The 17,850-nt window shown below is 43.5% G+C and overlaps 1 protein-coding gene and 1 long non-coding RNA gene across 3 annotated transcripts in view; one reads left to right on the plus strand and one right to left on the minus strand.

Moving 5' to 3' along the window:
* The window catches only part of LOC131184076 (guanine nucleotide-binding protein G(o) subunit alpha), a 229,577-nt gene that overhangs the window by 176,223 nt on the left and 35,504 nt on the right, over positions 1 to 17,850 (minus strand). The gene's annotated exons all lie outside the window — the stretch shown is intronic.
* LOC131184077 (uncharacterized) overlaps positions 1 to 17,850 on the plus strand; it is a 110,537-nt gene that overhangs the window by 75,443 nt on the left and 17,244 nt on the right. The window lies entirely within an intron of this gene.

A 17,850-nucleotide genomic window follows, 5' to 3' on the forward strand; every position in this document is an offset into this window, starting at 1 on the left:
CACCATAGTCACACTTTCCTCTGCTTCTCAGGATATTTCTCAGATGGAAGCAAGAATCCCACAAAAGAAGAATGACTCACACAGAGCAGCTAGCTAGGGAACATCCAATTTCCTGGACTTTCTTCAACTTCTTCCTTTTTAAGGGCACCCACCAAGAAAGAAGGAAAGTACCCCCACAAAAGGGGAGTATTTCTAGCTCAGGGTTGAAATGGGGGATCCAAGAATGGTTGTTTTCTTGCAGACATTTCATGACCCAACTAGGTAACATCATCAGTGTGATGAGTCAGTTCAGTAAGAAGTGAAGCAGGTCAACCCAACAGTGCAACCTGTGGACCAAGATAGGGAGTGGACTTGGCCAAGGGATGCCTAATTTGTCTCCAAGTTCACACTACGGAGTTCTTATTTCTCCACTTCATGCTAACCCTGATACAGATAGAAACAGGGGTACCATATTTTATCCAACAATCAGCACAACTTCTCACCTCTTTCCTTAAATTCCTCTTTTGGCTCATCCTTGTCAACAGCTTTAGTTCAAAAGAGGACACACTCTCCTCCAAAGACAAAAGACCCACAACATGTTGTGGATCAAAACTTTGCCAGTGAAAACACAACGACTTCATTCCTTTCCCAGTGCGAAGAATTGATTCTTCTCCAGTTGGAAATAAAAACAAGAAAAATGGGATATCATGGGGTCTCTCTCTCCCCTCCTCCCTCCCTCCCTCCCTCTCTCTCTCTCTCTCTGTCTCTCTCTCCTCCTCCCCCTGTGTCTATGTGTGTGTGAGTGTGAAGACCAGTGTGATCTTTAATTTAGAGAGGCAACACAATGTCCCAGCTCCCAATGACACAGGTCAGCTTTGTGCCACCTGGGGCCAAGCACAGAAGTGTGCTTGGTATGCAACACAACTATTGCTAATGTGAAGACACACTCCCCTGTTGGGAAAGGAACTGCAGCAAAAGCAGCTGAGGAATTTTTTTGAAAAACAATCAGTTATGCCACAGATACTTTATCATCCAATAGATGTGCTGATCAGCCACATTCTTTGCCTTGTGGTTTAGCAACCCATTCTAACCAGTCCAGAGAAAGCGTACAACATTTGCTGTATTTGGATCTGTTGGAAAAGTTTCCTTAAAAGGATGCAGTGTTAATCTGAGCTTTTGTGAGTCAAATCATTTTTATGCAACAATTTGAAATGATAGTAGTGCTTTACACTACACTAGTGAGGCCGCACACATGGAATAGTGCATCCGATTATGGACGCCGTGATACAAAAAAAGATGTTGAGACTCTATTTATTTATTTATTTATTTCGATTTTTATACCGCCCTTCTCCCGGAGGACTCAGGGCGGTGTACAAACTCTAGAAAGTTTGCAGAGTATGTTTGTGTTGTGTTGTGTTGTGTTGTGTCATTGTAATATAACCAATAAAAACTTTTTTAAAAAAGACAGCGTGCAGAGTAGAGCAATTAAGATGATATATTGGAGGATGTATTGTATGGAGGATATATTGTATGAAGAACAGTTAAGGGAACTAGGTATATCTAGTCTAACAAAGAACATAGAATAATAGAGTTGGAAGGGACCTTGGAGGCCTTCTAGTCCACTCCACCAGGAGATCCTATACCATTTCAGACAAATGATTGTCCCGTCTCTTTTTGAAAGCCTCTGGAAGGATTAGGGGTGACATGATATTATTCTTCCAATATTTAGGGGGGGGAGAGGGGTTCGCATCTGAGAGCAGGGCAAGAAACAACAGATGGAAGATCATTAAAGGGAGATTCAACCTAGAACTAAGTCTCCATTCATTGCTTCTTGACCTGCCCATTTGACTGGGATGGTATAAGGACTCCTATGATGAGCAGGGGGTTGGACTAGAGGACCTCCGGGATCCCTCTCAGCCCTAGGATTCTATGATTTCTATGATTTTCCAAGAGATTTGATCCCCCAACATTGATATCCCCCAACATTCATGGTCACTGGAAAAAGCATGCAAGTTGTGGAGTGCATAAAGGCATTATGATGTGGGTGGGTGTATATATGTGCCAGAGTTAAGTTTTAACAATCAATTCTTCATTCCAAGGCTTTTCCCATGAAACAGACAAAAAGGAACTAAAGATTTATAGTTTTGATTATTAGGCAGGATAGATTATAGAAAGAAGGGAAATATGATATAAGAGAGATTAAAATATAATTTTACTTTATAATAAATTATAAGTGAAAATTATATATATATATGTGTGTATGTATATATGTGTTTGTAGGTCTTTGGTTATTTGGGTTTTCTCCCGTGTAAAATTGGAAGTGTCTTGGCAACGTTTCGACGAAGTCTCATTCGTCATCTTCAGGCTTCAGCTTCGTGCTTCTGGGAGCAATGTGTGATTGCAGCTGTTTCTTCCTTTTTAACTGCTAGTGGGGGTTTGAACTGATTGGGTGAGAGCTTGGCTGTGCTCTGATTGGATGGGGTTTTTTTGTGCTCTGATTGGCTGGGGGTGTGTCCTGTTTGGGTGGGGGCTTGGTTGTGCTCAGATTAATCTGAGTTGCAGGGGGATTTGAGCTGGTGAGCTGCATTGCTGTTGTTTGGCTTCGTGTTTGTGGTCGTGCTACATCTTCATAGTGGGTGTCTGTCTGCTGTATGTATGGATTGGAGGGGTTTGAAATGGCTAATGTTGCAGCTGCGGTCTGGCTTCTGGTCCTTGGTCGTGCTTCCTGATCAGTGTGGGTTTGGGTCTGCTTTCTGGGTGGATGTGTGGTGGTGACATCTTGTGTGGACCTCGTGAGTGTGGGTCTGGTGTCATTCCTCCAAGACACTTCCAATTTTATGCGGGAGAAAACCCGAATAACCAAAGACCTACATACAAACACCCGCGAAAACCTCAGAAAACAAATATATGTGTTTGTGTATATGTGTGTATGTATACGTACACACACAAACACACATATATAATACTTATTATACTGTATAACCATAAGAAATTATTATAACTATTTGCATCTCTTTTCTTTCTTTTGTAATTTTCTTTTACTTTCCCCCCCTTTCTGGAACTTATTAGCTTTCTTCTTGTTTTCTTCCTTCATCTTTTCATTTTTTCCACTTCATATTACTCTGTATTAGTTTTCAATCTTTTTTAAAAAAAACTTTCATAAAATTATACCGAGAAAAAAAAAAATCAATGTTCTATTCCGAACGCCAATTGCATGTACCCTCTTCCATTAGATTTTCCTTTCAGAGAAACCTTACGTATCACACAATCTGAACCCATCAGAGTTTTCTAACGTCTCCCGGTGTACACATTATTGCAATTCCAGGAAGCTCAACTTCACAAAGATGAGCTATGCGAAGAAAATATTAAGTGGAGGGGGCAGCAAAAAAACTTTTTTTTTTTTTTTGCACCAGAGTATGCTACAAGTCAACAGTCAGCAGATTCGGACAGTGAGGAGGTTAGGAAGGAACGTGGGCCAGTCCTGAAATCTGGGGAAGGCTCAGACAATGGCTCTGACTTGGAGGCAGAGAGGGGGCAAACAAGGCCATCTGTAGTTCTTTGCTGCAGCGGTGGGTTTCAAATTTTTTTACTACTGTGGGTATGGCTTGGTGGGCGTGGTGTGGCATGGCTTGGTGGGCATGGCTTGGGCATGGCAGGGGAAGGATACTGTAAAATCTGCATTCCCTCCCTATTCCAGGGGAAGAAAAATCTCCATTTCCTCCTGATCAGCTGGGACTTGGGAGGCAGGGAATAGATGGGGGCGGGGCCAGTCAGAATTTTTACTACCAGTTCTCCAAACTACACAAAATTTCCGCTACTGGTTCTCCAGAACTGGTTAGAACCTGCTGAAATCCACCTTTGCTTTGCTGCCTCTGGGGTCTCCAGAGTCTGACATCAGCGAGGCGGAAGAACAGCGTGAGCCTGTTCCCAGTATGCGCATGCGCAGAACTGCCAGGAGACAGGAACAATTAAGAAAACAAGGTCGACTTGGGAGTAAGGCTTGGAGATGATTGGCCCCTCCCATAAGATAAAAGAGAAGCAAACCAGGATGTAAGCTTTTGCAGGAAGCAATTAGTTCATCTGGCAGATTCAAGATTTGAAAATTCTGTTTGTGACTCTGTGCCAAGTTTGGCCTTGCCCTGCATCTGGAAATGAGCTCTTTGGCAGCGTTCCACGTGAGATAGGTGGGCGTTGATAACCTTCTTCTGAAAGACTGTTTATCAAGTCTTGCAGGCTGTAAATGAAAGTAATTTACAGCCGTATGAATTAAAGAGGTTTGCCAGGACTAAGTTTGTGCTGTTTAATTTCTAAGTAAGCCTAGGTCAGAACACTCTGAGCTTGGTGGTTTTCTTGCAGATATTTTATTATCCTAACTAAATACAGGTAGTCCCCTACTTACAACAGTTCACTTAGTGACCGTTCAAAGTTACGACGACGCTGCAAAAAAGGACGTATGACCACTTTTCACACTCATGATAGTTGCAGCATCCCAGTGGACATGTGATTTATGTTTGGATGTGCTTGGCAACTGACTCACATTTATGACAGTTGCAGCATCCTGGGGTCATGTGATCCCCTTTTGCGACCTTCCAACAAGCAAAGTCAACGGAGAAACCAGGTTCACTTAACAACCTTGTAACTAATTTAACAACTGCAGGGATCGACTTAACAAACGTGGTGAGAAAAGTTGTTACAATGGGGCAAAACTCCCTTAACAAATGTCTAACTTAGCAATAGAAATGTTTTGCTCAATTCTGGGTCTGGCTAGTCTAAAGAAAAGAAGAATTAGGGGTGACATGATAGCAGTGTTCCGGCATTTAGGGGCTGCCACAAAGAAGAGGGGGTCACATTATTTTCCAAAGCACCTGAAGGCAGGACAAGAAATAATGGTTGGAAACTAATCAAGGAAAGAAGCAACACCTGGAATTAAGGAGAAACCTGCTAACAGCGAGAACAATTAACCAGTGGAATGCCTTGCCTCCAGAGGTTGTGGGTGCTTCATCATTGGAGGCTTTTAAGTAGAGACTGGAAAGCCATTTGTCTGAAATGCTATAGGTTCTCCTGCTTGAGCAGGGGGTTGGACTAGAAGACCCCCAAGGTCCCTTCCAGCTCATTTTATTCTAAGACTACCTCTGAGCTGGAATGTTAACACCCTACAAATTTATTTTATTTATTTTATTTATTATTCAAATTTGTATACCGCCCTATCTCCCAAAGGACTCAGGGCGGTTCACAGGCATATAAAACATCTATATACAAATTAAAATAATCATTAAAAAACTTATTATAATGCCCAATTATTAAAAATGGAAATATAAATATTAAAACCAATTTAAAACCCCTATAAATTTAAAATCTAAGCCAGTCCTGCACAGGTAAATAAATGTGTCTTGAGCTCGCGACGGAAGGTTCGGAGGTCCGGAAGTTGACGGAGTCCTGGGGGGAGTTCGTTCCAGAGGGCGGGAGCCCCCACAGAGAAGGCCCTTCCCCTGGGCGTCGCCAGACGACACTGCCTAGCTGACGGCACCCTGAGGAGTCCCTCTCTGTGAGAGCGGACGGGTCGGTGAGAGGTATCTGGTAGCAGTAGGCGGTCCCGTAAATAACCCGGCCCTATGCCATGGAGCGCTTTGAAGGTGGTCACCAAAACCTTGAAGCGCACCCGGAAGGCCACAGGTAGCCAGTGCAGTCTGCGCAGGATGGGTGTTATGCGGGAGCCACGAGGGGCTCCATCTATCATCCATCTATCTATTTAAATGAATTAAAGCTACAGGTACAGTGGTTGGGAATTGCATTGGGAATTATACAGGTGGTCCTTACGATGTACGGATACAAATTAAGCTCAAAATTTCCATTATTAAGCAAGACATTTTTTTGTTCAGTGAATTTGGTCCCACTTTGTGACTTTTTTCCAACACTTGTTAACTGAATCACTGCAGTTGTTCAGTTAGTGACACGGGTGTTAAGTGAATCTGGCTTCCCCATTGACTTTACTTATCAGAAGGTTACAAAAAGGGGATCATGTGACCCTGGGACACTGCAACCATCATAAACGTGAGTCAGTTGTCAGGCATCCAAAAGTAAGTCACATGACCACAGGGATGCTGCAGGGGTCATAAGTGTGAAAAATGGTCATAAGTCACTTTTTTCAGTGCCATTTTAACTTTGGACCATCACTAAAGGAGTGGTTGTAAGTCAAGGACTCTCTGTATTAGAAACACATCTGGAAGTTATTGAATAGGAAAAAGTCATTGTGGAACAACCTCACAAAGGAAAGGATTTAAACACTATTGCAACACGCTCTACATGGGGCTGCCCTTGAAGAGCATCCGGAAGCTCCAATTGATGCAAAATGCAGCAGCCCGTGTGGTTTTGTGCAGACCCCAGTGTGCACATGTATTGCCTTTCCTGCGGGAGCTGCCTTGGTTGCCAATTTGCTTCCAGGTGCAATTCAAGGTACTGGTCGTCACCTTTAAAGCCCTTCATGGCTTGGGACCAGGGGATCTGAGGGACCGTCTCTTGCCGATCACATCTACCTGATTCACCAGAGCAGGGAGGCAAGGAATGTTGAGGGTCCCATCCCCAAGGAAGATACACCTGGTGGGACCCAGAAGATGGGCCTTCTCCGTCGTGGCTCCCTCTCTCTGGAAAATCATTCCCCCAGAGATTAGAATGACCCCCACTCTAACACTCTTCCGGAAGGGACTGAAGACCTGGTTCTGCCAGTGGTCCTGGGGAACCCAGAGTGGGATGGAGCCCAATGTGTTGGTGACAACACATGTGATGTGTTGTCACCAGGGTGGGGGGGTTATTATATTATTTTATTAATTTATTATTTGATTATTTTCTTCTACTAATTTTTATAGCAATAGTACTTAGCCTTATATACCATTTCACAATGCTTTACAACCCTCTCTAAATAGTTTACAGAGTCAATCTCTTGTCCCCAACAATCTGGGTCCCCAGTTTACCAAACTCGGAAGGATGGAAGGCTGAGTCAACCTTGAGCCTGGTGAGATTCAAACTGCCAAATTGCAGGCAGCCAGAAGTAGCCTGCAGTACTACACTCTAACCACCGCGCCACCGCGGCTCTTAATTATTTTTTATATATGATGTGTTTATATTCCTGTAAGCTGCCCTGAGTGGCCCTGTGCGAATAGGCGGCAATATAAATTTCCTAAAATAAATAAATTAATATCAAGAGAACCATCTGCATTATAATTAGATGTTCTGGGTTTGAAGCAGTGGTGGGCTGCTGCCGGTTTAACAACCGGTCCGGTGAGCACGCGCTTTGAGCGCTTTGTGCGTATGTGTGCCTAAGGCTGAAAATGGAGCATTTAGAAACTCAGCTGCTTACTTTCCAAGTCAGCAACGGTAAGTAGAACAGTGAGCAGGGGGGAGAAATCAGCTGTGCTGCGTGATTGAGATGATAGGATAGAGCAGGGGCGGATGGGCAGGACCAACTGATCGTCGGAGCTACCAGTTCACCCGAACTGCTCCAAACCAGCTGAATACCACTTCTGGTTCAAAGGTAAAAAGAGATTCAGAGTGCGCCAGATTCAGCGTTTACCTTTTACCATTGGAAAAAACCTGCAATCTGATGCATCTTTTGCCAGGGCTGCGGATCAGCTGTGGAAGGCCTTGGAAAAGACACATGCAGCTTTAAGGTGTCCATGACAGGTGCTATGCTCCTCTGTGCACCAGTGGTGGGATTCAAGTAATTTAACAACCGGTTCTCTGCCCTAATGATTTCTTCCAACAACCAGTTTGCCAATCTGTTCAGAAAGTTAACAACCGGTTCTCCCGAAGTGGTGCGAACTGGTTGAATCCCACCACTGCTGTGCACCCTCAACACCACATTTTGTCCTTCTGCACAAACCTTACTCCTGGGGAAGCTTGGGGAAGCTTGCAAGCATACGGAAATAACTTCCGGAGTTAAAATTAAGCAAGCAAATAACTAAAATATGGAATGAAAGTAGAACATATTTGGAGGGCAGGAGACTGTAGAATTGGCGTGAAGAGAAAGAGAGAGGATAGAATTTCTCCCAGGATCTATCCCCCTAAGGGGTCACCCGGGGGTGGCAATCTAGCGAACAAACCCCATTTTATTTTTTTATATATACAGGTAGTCCTCAACTTACGACCACAATTAAGCCCAAAATTGTAAAGTGAGTTTTGTCCCATTTTCTTGCCATGGTTATTAAGTGAATCACCGCAGCTGATAAGTTAGTAACCTGGTTGTTAAGTGAATCTGGCTTCCCCATTAATTTTGCTTGCCAGAAGATCGCCAAAGGGGATCACGAGACACACACACCCCCCGGCAACACTGCGACTGTCATAAATATGAACCAGTTTCCAAGGATCTGAATTTTGATCACATGATCATAGGGATGTTGCAAAGGTCGTAACTATGAAAAACAGTCATAAGTCACATTTTTCAGTGCCATTGTAACTTTGAATGGTCACTAAATGAACTGTTGTAACTTGTGACTTCAACTGTTGTTACAATTGACTTATGGCCATTTTTGAAACTTACAACCCTCATTTATTTATTTATTTATTTATTTATTCATACTTTTATACCGCCCTATCTCCCTAGGGACTCAGGGCGGTGTACAGCCATATAAAAACACATAAATATACAAAGTAAAACATTCATCTAAAAAACTTATTATATAGGCCAAATATTTAAAATAGACATATAAATAATAAAACCCAATTTAAAACCAAATCTAAAATTTAGCCGTTTAAAATTTAAAACTCTAGTCCAGTCCTGCGCAGGTAAATAGATGTGTCTTAAGCTCGCGGCGGAAGGTCCGAAGGTCAGGAAGTTGACGGAGTCCTGGGGGAAGCTCGTTCCAGAGGGTGGGAGCCCCCACAGAAAAGGCCCTTCCCCTGGGTGTCGCCAGTCGGCACTGCCTGGCCGACGGCACCCTGAGGAGTCCCTCCCTGTGAGGCGCGGCCCGGTGGGAGGCATTCGGTGGCAGCAGACGGTCCCATAAGTAACCCGGCCCTATGCCATGGAGCGCTTTGAAGATCATTACCAAAACCTTGAAGCGCACCCGGAAAACCACAGGAAGCCAGTGCAGTCTGCGCAGGAGGGGTGTCACATGGGAGCCACGAGGGGCTCCCTCTATCACCCGCGCAGCTGCATTCTGAACTACCTGGAGTCTCCGGGTGCTCCTCAAGGGGAGCCCCATGTAGAGAGCATTGCAGTAGTCCAGACGAGATGTCACGAGAGCATGAGTGACTGTGCATAAGGCATCCCGGTCTAGAAAGGGGCGCAACTGGCGAACCAGGCGAACCTGGTGAAAGGCTCTCCTGGAGACGGCCGTCATGTGGTCTTCAAAAGACAACCGTCCATCCAGGAGAACGCCCAAGTTGCGTACCCTCTCCATTGGGGCCAAGCTCATGCTCATGTAATCAAAATTCAGGTGGCAATTTGGCAATTGACTCATATTTATGACGGTTGCTGTGTCCTGAGGTCACGTGATCCCCTTTTGTGACCTTCTGACAAGCAAAGTCAATGGAGAAGCCGGATTCATTTAACAACCGTGTTATTAATTTAACAACTGCAGTGATTCACTTAACAGCTGTGGCTGTTAAGAAAGGTCGACACATGGGGCAAAATTTACTTAACAACTGTCTCACTTAGCGACAGAAATTTTGGGCTCCATTGTTGTCATAAGTCAAGGACTACGTGTTGTGGTTTTTAAGAAATATTAAAGGCGAATTTAGCAAGCTGCAAAGCAAGACCCATTTCAAGCATCTGCAAGGATTTGTTCTTCCCAGCTCTGCAGGAAGTAAAAATGATATAAAGGTGTAACTTAAGGGTTCCTTTGGAAATACATCCATCTGCCCAAAGGAAAAAAAGAAAATATTAGGAATTTAAGATGGTAGAAATTATCCCATGTTGTTTAAAGAGTTGGACAACAAGCCAATGATGGTCCTGAATTTTTCATGTCCATTTAATTGAGTTCCCCAGGAATGGTGCAGTGGCCTAGAGGTGGAGCTCTCACCTCACAATCAGGAGGCTGTGAGTTCAATCCTACGTCTACACAGATATTTCTCTCTCTGGGCACACTGAGAATACTTCTGCTGAACAAAACTTTGCATGGGCAACAGGAAGGGCATCCGGCCATTAAAACACTCTGCTAGCTCCATTCAGCTGCCCAGGTTGTACCCCTCAAGCGATGATAGGGTTGTTAAATGACGATGATGATTTAATTGAGTTCCCCCCGCCTTTTCTGCCCGTCCTTTTTCTCAAATAACTTTTTGTCTCTTCTTTCTCCACTACTTTTTACTCATCATTCTTCTGATGCTGGGCACCAGCTGCAGATATTAAAGATTCACAGTGACAAAAGCAGCGAGCAGCCGAATGTCACCAGCAATCGCTGGGGAAGAACTGTGGCTTAAGTAGAATGAAGAACCCCCTTCAGCAGAAACAAAAAACAACTCTTTTTCCCCCGAAATCCACTTCATGCAACAATAACGAAAAAGATAATGACTTGCTTCCAACTGAATCCAAGCTTGATTTAGCCCTTATGAGGATTTTATAGCCAGAATGTCTGGCTACAGCTAGATTCTGCTCTGTTTGGTTGACAAAACTTTCTCTGTATTAAACCATCTGTTTTCACTGTATGATTGGGAAGGTGGCAGGGAACCATATCCGATCTAGTGGTATAGATGTTTAGCTCCAGAAAAATGTTTTTTGCTGTATTGTCTGCATTAATGGAGCAGTCCAAGTGTCCTTCCTTCCTTCCTTCCTTCCTTCCTTCCTTCCTTCCTTCCTTCCTTCCTTCCTTCCTTCCTTCCTTCCTTCCCTCCCTCCCTCCTTCCCCATCTGTCTCTCTCTCCCTCTCAAAAAGGGACAGGACAAATGAAAGAAAGCAAATTGTTATTTAGTGGAACTTCCCAACTGCCAGTAAAAGCCAGATGTTGTGCTTCTGTATCCTTTTCTAATTAAACCAGTGGTGATATTCAGCCAGTTCTATCCAGTTCAGGTGAACCAGTAGCAACAGCGGCAGGAGGCTCTGCCCACCTGCTCAGATGTCATCACATCCTGTTTTTGATGCTCCGCGTATGTGCAGAAGGTTTTTTGCATGCACGGGGGTGGCGCGTGTGCTCACATTTGCGAACCAGTAGCAAAGGTAAGTGAATACCACCACTGAATTAAACGTGGTCACTAGAGGAAAGGAAAATGCCAATAGGGAACATGGTTCAAATTCCCAACATGGTTGCAGTGTTGATGTGTGGAAGGATGTCCACATCTGGCTCACTCATTAGATCTCTCCATTGAAATAAATGCTGGGAAATGTTGTGAGTAAATGTTATGGATCCAGTCTCCAGCTGACCCATCTGAACTGGTTTTGGGTGTTTCATCCAGATTCCTTTATTTAAAACATAGAATAATATGTTGGAAAGGACTTTGGAGGTCATGTGGTCCTACTCCCTGTTTAAGCAGGAGATTCTATACCATTTCAGATAAATGGTTGTCCAGTCTCTTTCTGAAAACCTCCAGTGATGGAGCATCCACAACTTCTGAAGGCGAGCTGTTCCATTGTTTGGTTGCTCTCAACATTAGGAATTTTCACTTAGTTCTAGGTTGCTTCACTCCTTGGTAAGTTTCCATCCATTGTTTTTTGTTTTGCCTTCTGATGCTTTGGAAAATAGTATGACCCCCTCACCTTTGTAGGATCCCTCAAATATTGGAACACTGCTATCATGTCTCCCCCAGTCCTTTTTTCATTAGATTAAGCATACCCAGGGGTATGTCAAGTCTAATGAACAGGGAATCTCCAAACTTGGATATTTTGTGGACTTCAACTCCCAGAATTCCCCAGTCAGCAACTTTTAAATCCACAAGTCTTAAAGTGACAACTTTGGAGATCCCTGATTTAGAACATTCTATGCCACCTAAAAAAAGTCTTCCATTGATTCAGCCCACACACAATGAGAATATATCTACTAAATGTAACTCCGCATTGGTGACAGGAAGGGCATCCGGCCAGCAAACTCTTGGCTCCATTCAGTTGCTCAGACTCTACCCTGCAAGGGATTAAGGGGTCGTTAAAAGATGATGATGATGATGATTGATTCAGCCCACAGATCTTGTGGGCCCAATTTTGCCAACGATGGCTTGACAACATCAGTTTTCGAGGAAGGCTCTCCTCGGAGAAGCTGAGGATGGAATCCAAAATTCTGTATGGGAAGATACGGGCCGTTGCCCTGCTCTCATAATTCCTCTAGTGCCCTCTGAATAGCATTGTGAACTTCTATTCTTAAAAGATGAATAATAAGCAGGTAAGAGGCACTGATGCATTAATGTGCAGTGAAGCTTGAAGTGAAGACGTGAATTCCATTATTGGTTATATACAGTATTAAAGGTAGTACAACAGAGTACGCTTAACTCGTGGGTTTCTGCAGATCAAGCTCATGTTGAAAGCACGAAAGATGCCATTTTTGTCAGCCATTCAGCTTAAAAGCTTTCCAACTTTCAGGAAATCTTCTATGGGAAATGTTGGGTGCTTGTATTTCTTCGGTGAGGCAGTGATCTTGAGACGGGGCTGAACATTGACATGGTCTACAGCCTGCCCGGCATGTCACATGGGCTTCTTAAAGCCCCAAAGAAGACATCAAGGGAGAACCTACCAATTAGAGCTTGTTCTGATTGTGAGATGTGTGGGACGCTGATGTACTGTAAGTTGTAAGGCTCAGCAACAAAATACCAGCAAATGCTCTAAAGGACTCCAAAGAGAAATTGGGCAGAAACCCAAGTATTCAAATATAAGGGATTAAAATGAGCCTCTTTCAAAGGGAAAAGAAACCTTTTGAGCAAATGCACAGCAATCCCTCAAACACCAAGAGGCAAGCAACAGGATCTTCCATTGGAAAAACTCTACAAGATTTTGCAACTTTTGCTACTTTCTCCAATGGTCATCCCTATCTTCAAAAAGAGTGACCCTAGCCTAGCTGATAATTACAGACCAATCTCATTATGTTGTCTCACCTGCAAAGTCAATCATCAATCAAATCAATCATAAACCAATCCATTACGTCTACTTAGAGACTAACAACCTACTCTTTGACAAGCAATTTGGCTTTAGAAAAAAAATTGTCCTGCAACTTGCAATTACAGGTTGCAAACTATAGGTTTACAATGCAAAAACATATGGACTTCAAAACTTGACCGGGATAAATCAATAGATGCAATTTATATAGACTTCTGTAAAGCCTTCGATTCAATGGTACATGACAAGCTACTTCTAAAACTAAAATCTTATGGCATTTCTGGATTCCTGCATAAGTGGATAGCTGTGTTCCTATCAAACAGGCAGCAAGTATTCAAAATAGGGAAAGCCTTATCTAACCCTGCACCTGTTAAAAGCAGTGTCCCCCAAGGCAGCATTTTAGGACCCACACTCTTTATACTTTATATAAATGACCTTTGTGATCATATTATAAGCAACTGTGTTCTCTTTGCGGATGATGTAAAACTATTCAACACCACTAACAATGTTGCTACTCTACAAGAAGACCTTGACTGTGTGTCAGAATGGTCAAACAATTGGCAACTCCAAATCTCAACCAACAAATGCTCTGTCTTATACATTGGCCAAAAAAATCAGAACACAAAATACAAGCTGGATGGATACGATCTAACAGATGACCCTCACTCTGTCAAAGACCTTGGAGTACTCATTTCAAATGATCTAAATGCTAGAGCTCACTGTAACAGCATTGCTAAAAAAGCATTAAGAGTTATTAACCTAATCTCACATAGCTTCTTCTCCAGTAATATTGAACTGCAAACTAAGGCATACAAAACTTTTGCCAGACCAATTCTTGAATACAGCTCAGTGTATGAACCCACACTGCATATCGGGCATTAATACAATTGAACGAGTCCAAAGATATTTCACAAGAAGAGTCCTCCACTCTTCTGCTCGCCACAAAATACCTTATGCCACCAGACTCAAAATTTTGGGCTTAGACAACTTAGAAATTTGCCGTCTTTGGTCTGACCTAAGCATAGTACCTAAAATCATCTGCTACAATGTCCTACCAGCCAATGAATATTTCAGCTTCTACCAAAACAATACAAGAGCACGCAATAGATAGAAACTCATGGTAAACCGATCCAAACTAGATTGCAGAAAATACGACTTCAGTAACAGGGTCGTCAACCCCTGGAATGCACTACCAGATTCTGTGGTTTCTTCCCCAAATCCCCAATACTTTAACCTTAGACTGTCTACTGTAGACCTTGCCCCATTCCTAAGAGGTCTGTAAGGGGCGTACATAAGCGCACCAGCGTGCCTACCGTCCCTGTCCTAATGTTTTCTTTTATTCATAGCCTTTTCATGTATTTATAATTATGTTTACACTTGTATCTGTCATAAAATACATGACGAAATAAATAAAATAAAAATAAAAAATAAACTTACTTGCCCTCTTAGCTTTGGTTGTTATTCACAGGTACCTAAATTTCCATCTGAATATGCCTGTTTGTGCATCCTGGTGTGTGTATATATACATATATATACATGTATATACATATACATACACAGTTCTACTTACACAATCACACCATAAATTCAAACCAATCTGCATCAAGGCAGAAGGATGTAGCAGAGTCAGGGAAGGAAAGAAGGGAGGGAAGGAAGGAGGAAGGAAATAATATAGCTATACAGAGGAAGGAAGGAAGGAAGGAAGGAAGGAAGGAAGGAAGGAAGGAAGGAAGGAAGGAAGGAAGGAAGGAAATAATATAGTTGTACAGAGGAAGAAAAGAGAGAGGGAGGGAGGGAGGAAGAAAGGAAATAATATAGCTATACAGAGGAAGAAAGTGAAGGAGGAAGAGTAGGAGGAAGAAAGGAAGGAAAATATATCTGTACAGAGAAAGGAAAGAAGGGAGGGAGGGAGGGAGGAAGGGATAGAGGGATGGAGGAAAGAAATAATATAACTATAAAGAAGAAGGGAGGGAGGGAGGGAGGGAGGAAGGAAGGAAGGAAGGAAAGTTCTACTTTTAGGCAGAGAAGAAATAAGGTAAATGAAAATTGGATTCCTCTTTCTTGTCTTGCAATAGATTAGGTTACTGATTTAAAGACATGATTTAAAAATTTCACAGCACTCAGGGAAGGGGAAGACATCTTTCATGCTCACAATGGGATTAAGACACGAACAATCTCCAACAATTGCACTCTCTGCAGTTTCTACTTAATGGAGACAGAGATTCGGCCAACACCGACTGCGAGGTCTTTTCATCTCCCTCCTTTCTCTCCTCCATTTTCAGCTGATCCAAGGCAACTCTCCCCCTCCCAAACCCCCTCCCCCTCAAACCACTAGGGCAGATGACCCAGGGCCAGAATCAAAGGATGCCCGAATTCTGCAGCCTCCTCTCCGTAACCAACCATTTGTTCCTGCATTTAATAAGCCGTATCTGATAAATATCAATGAACTGTTGACGTGTTTGCAGGGTTGCTAAGGAGACACTCTGCTCCTCCATTTGCTCACTGGGCTGCAAAATAAACACTGTATGTAGGAGGGGCCCTATTGCTGACTTGGCCAGTGGAGGAAGGTGTGTGTACCCAGGGATGGTCTTCATAGATTGGAGAATATAGGACAATAGAATTGGAAGGGTTCTTGGAGATCTTCTATTCTAACCCCTTGTCTATGGCAGGAGTTCTTATATCACTCCAGACAAACGGCTGTCCAATCTCTCCTTGAAAACCCCCAGTGATTAGATTAGATTAGATTAGATTAGATTAGATTAGAGCAGAGCAGAGCAGAGCAGAGCAGAGCAGAGCAGAGCAGAGCAGAGCAGAGCAGAGCAGAGCAGAGCAGAGCAGAGCAAGGATAGGATAGGATAGGATAGGATAGGATAAGATAAGATAGGATAGGATAGGATACGACAGGACAGGACAGGACAGAATAGCAAAGTTGGAAGGCATCTTGGATGTCTTCTAATCTAACCCACTGCTTAGGTAGGAAACCCGATACCATTTCAATTGTTATCCAATCTCTTCTTAAAAACCTCCAGTGATGGAGCACCCACAACTTCTGGAGGCAAGCCCTTCCACTGATTAATTATTCTGTTAGGAAATTTCTCCTTAGTTCTAGGTTGGATCTCTCCTTGATAAGCTTCTACCCCATTACTTCTTGTCCTGCCATCATGTGCTTTGGAGAATAGGTTGACTCCCTCTTCTCTGTGACATCTCCCAAATATTGGAAAACTACTATCAGAACCATGGTGGTGCAGTGGTTAGAATGCAGCATTGCAGCAGTTCAATCCTGACCGGCTCAAGGTTGATTCAGCCGTCCATCCTTCCAAGGTAGGTAAAATGAGGATCTAGATTGTTGGGGGCAATAGGCTGACTTTGTAAACCGCTTAGAAAGGGCTGTAAAGCACTATGAAGTGGTATATAAGTCTAAGGGCTCTTGCTATTGCCCTTCCTTCCTTCCTTCCTTCCTTCCTTCCTTCCTTCCTTCCTTCCTTCCTTCCTTCCTTCCTTCCTTCCTTCCTTCCAGCCAGCCATCCATCCATCCATCCATCCAGTATTGCAAGCTAACTCTGCCCATTGCCAGCAGTTCGATCCTGACCAGCTCAAGGTTGATTCAGCCTTTCCATCCTTCCAAAATCAGTAAAATGAGGACCCAGATTGTTGGTGGCAAGACGCTGACTCTGTAAACCACTTAGAGTACTGTGAAGCGTCTAAGTGCTAAGTCTAAATGCTATTGCTATATCCCTCCAGTCCTTCTCTCTCTTAGACTAGACATGCCCAATTCCCTCAAACATTCATCGTATGGTTTCATCTCCAGATCCTTTAAAATGTCATCTCCAGTGTCATCTTATCAACGACACAGGTGTACTTTGAAACAGATGTTCTCCAGATGGAGGTGGGGAAATAATGAGGTTTTTAAAATTTTCTGTCTAGCCTGGCCAAGGTCTCCATATGTATCCTTCTCCATAAAAGACAATGTTCTGTCAGAAAAGCTGCCAGCAACCTTTCCTTGAGATGAAAGGTCTCTCTTGGGAGAGACACCAACTCAAGTCAAGAAAGAGGAAGAACCATGAGATGAAAGAACAAGAGGCCCGGAGTTGTCCATCAACAACTGGAGAGCAGAATGAAAAGCAGCCACATGAAGTGGTGCGGTTGCAGACTTCTTTTTACAATGAAAGAGATCTCCATTTTTAGCCATTATTTCTTATGTCTCCGCCGACACACAAACACCGAGCCTTTATTTGCAGAAGAAGCCGCAGCAAATAGGTGTGCATCACACGGCAAAACTCGCTTAGCACATCTGGACATTTTATACAGATCCGTTCCATCTTCGGTGTCTCTGATGGCTTTTTATGGTCCTTCCATAGCCCATCAGGTCGTGCCAGGAAGGATAAGGGAGGTGAAAAAGAGCAAGCCAAGTTAATGGCTTCAGTTAATGACTATGGCATTTGGTTTACGACTGTCACATTTGCTTTTATGACTGCCGTGTTAATTTAACGAGCCACAGTGGTGCAGTGGTTAGAATGCAGTACTGCAGGCTAATTCTGCTGGCTGCTGGCTGCCTGCAATTGGAGCGCTCCGAATCTCATCAGGGTCAAGGGTGATTCAGCTGTCTGTCTGTCTGTCTCTACATCTATCTATGAGCCGTGGTGGTGCAGTGGTTAAGAATGCAGTATTACAAGCTGACTCTGTCCACATTCTGGAGTTCGATCCTGAACGGCCCAAGGTTGACCCATCCTTCCGAAGTGGGTCAAATGAGGACCCAGATTGTTGGGGGCAATAGGCTGGCTCTGTAAACTGCTTAAGGAGGGCTGTAAAACACTATGAAGCGGTACGTAGGTCTAAATGATATTGCTATTAACAACCTCCGCAA

This window comes from Ahaetulla prasina, chromosome 12 (assembly GCF_028640845.1).
Source record: "Ahaetulla prasina isolate Xishuangbanna chromosome 12, ASM2864084v1, whole genome shotgun sequence".
In the NCBI taxonomy this organism is placed as follows: Eukaryota; Metazoa; Chordata; class Lepidosauria; order Squamata; family Colubridae; genus Ahaetulla; species Ahaetulla prasina.